The sequence below is a fragment of the Octodon degus genome, unplaced genomic scaffold (assembly GCF_000260255.1).
Source record: "Octodon degus isolate 3935 unplaced genomic scaffold, OctDeg1.0 scaffold00020, whole genome shotgun sequence".
Taxonomy (NCBI): domain Eukaryota; kingdom Metazoa; phylum Chordata; class Mammalia; order Rodentia; family Octodontidae; genus Octodon; species Octodon degus.
In genome coordinates, this window is record NW_004524596.1 from 10914899 (window position 1) to 10916030 (window position 1132).

Here is a 1132-nt window from a genome sequence, read left to right on the forward strand (position 1 = left end):
ATAGCGTCGATAGTAAATAAGCAAAAGCAGAAAGATATAGAGGAAATCAGAGTGCAATTCTTTTCTAAAATAAAAAAAGAACTCTCAGAACTCATAGCAGATGAAGTAAAGAAGCAACTACAAAAACATAGGCAGGTAACCCAATCTGAAAAAAAACACTGCAGTAAAAGAATTTCTAACTGCTTCTAAAGAAGATATTGATAAAAGAAAAAAAGAGGAGATTACAAAAATAACAGATTCCCTGAATGAGCAATACAGGAAAGAAATAGAACGCATGAAGCAGAGTTAAAGAGATTAGAGGAAATTAAACTCTCAATCACAAGCTTGCAAAACCGTTTAAGTGAAAGTGAAGACAGAGTTTCAGATCTTGAAGATGCTGGTGTAGCTAGCAAAAAGGTAAGAAAGGATCTCTTAAAAACAATGAGGACGCAGGAAAGAATAATCCATCAACTACAAGATGATGAAAAGATGAACAATGTGAGACTACTAGGCATCAATGAGAAAGAAGGAGACAACACAAATTACATTAAAAAAATATGGGCAGAAGTAATAGCAGAAAACTTCCCAAACATGAGGAAACAATCTGATATTCAGGTAAATGAAGCATACAGAACACCAAGGAACCTCAACCCAATAAAAAACACACCAAGACATATAATAGTCAAGATCCCAGAAATTCAGCACATGAATAATCTACTGAAAGCCGCTAGAGCAAAGAAGCAGATCACATTCAAAGGAAAACCCATCAGAATTACGGCCGACTTCTCTTCACAAACCATGCAGGCAAGAAGAGCATCGAGCAGAGTACTTCAGGTCCTCTATGAAAACAAATTCCTGCCCAGAGTACTATACCCTGCAAAACTCTCTTTCAAGTGTGGTGGAGACATGAAATACTTCCATGACAAAGAGCAGCTAAAAAATTTCGCGATGACTAAGCCAAAATTACACAGGCTACTGAAAGATGTTCTAGAGAGGGATCAAAATGATCACAACTCCACGAATCAGATCGGAAGCAACCAATAAAATAGGGTACACAATTAAACACAGGAGAAAAAGGAGTAAACGACAACAGGTAAATAACATGGCAACCGTAAGTCAATACATCTCAATTCTAACCATCAATGTAAATGGA